Genomic DNA, 755 nt, shown 5'->3' on the forward strand with positions numbered 1-755 from the left:
ATTTTTAGGAAAGGGACACTTTCATCTCTGTACATTGGACCAAAGGGTATGTCATAGGGGTGGTTATTACCTGGCTCCGCCCAACTTAGGCCACACAGCAAAAATATGATTGTTTAGCTAATGAATCCACAGTCTTGAACCAATTTTTATTCCTAAATTTTTTTATTTTGAGTTTTTTATTGTTGTTTTTTTTTTCAGTTTTTTTTTCTTTAAAAATGTCAAACATTCACATTTTTGATAGGAAAAAATGGCAACCAAAGCACAAGGGCAGACCCTCAACTCTTTCAGCCTGGGCTCAGTCCTGGGACTGACCTTGTAACCATTTTGTGTTGTTATAGTTTTCATGCTATAATTTTTAAATTAGTAAGCGAATGTTGATGAAATTTGTCACATTATCAGTAAACATTACAAGGCTTTCATATACAAAATATCAGAAGTTTTTTCATAAGTTTCAGATTTTTAAGTAATGTTTTTCTAATGTCTTTATTTCTTTTCTCATGTTGCGTATCCAACATGCAAAGTAATTTTCTTTTTAAGATTAAAAATACTTTTAGGCATCAGAAAATTTTGAAATTTCACATGCAAATCTTTATAATGTATGGATAGTTATCAAACATTTTTTAAGAAAAAACTTTTTATTCTATCTGTTATTTTCAGTAATTAATCTCTGTACAGGTTCAGTAGATTTGACCGATCTTGCAACCACCATAAAAAATTAGGAAATATAGATTATGCCTCTTTCATTCTAGAATGAA

At 30.1% G+C, this 755-nt stretch overlaps 1 protein-coding gene across 12 annotated transcripts in view; it reads left to right on the plus strand.

Moving 5' to 3' along the window:
- LOC106458834 (syntaxin-12-like) overlaps positions 1-755 on the plus strand; it is a 41,243-nt gene that overhangs the window by 17,336 nt on the left and 23,152 nt on the right. The window lies entirely within an intron of this gene.

The sequence above is a fragment of the Limulus polyphemus genome, unplaced genomic scaffold (assembly GCF_000517525.1).
Source record: "Limulus polyphemus unplaced genomic scaffold, Limulus_polyphemus-2.1.2 Scaffold521, whole genome shotgun sequence".
Classification (NCBI taxonomy): Eukaryota; Metazoa; Arthropoda; class Merostomata; order Xiphosura; family Limulidae; genus Limulus; species Limulus polyphemus.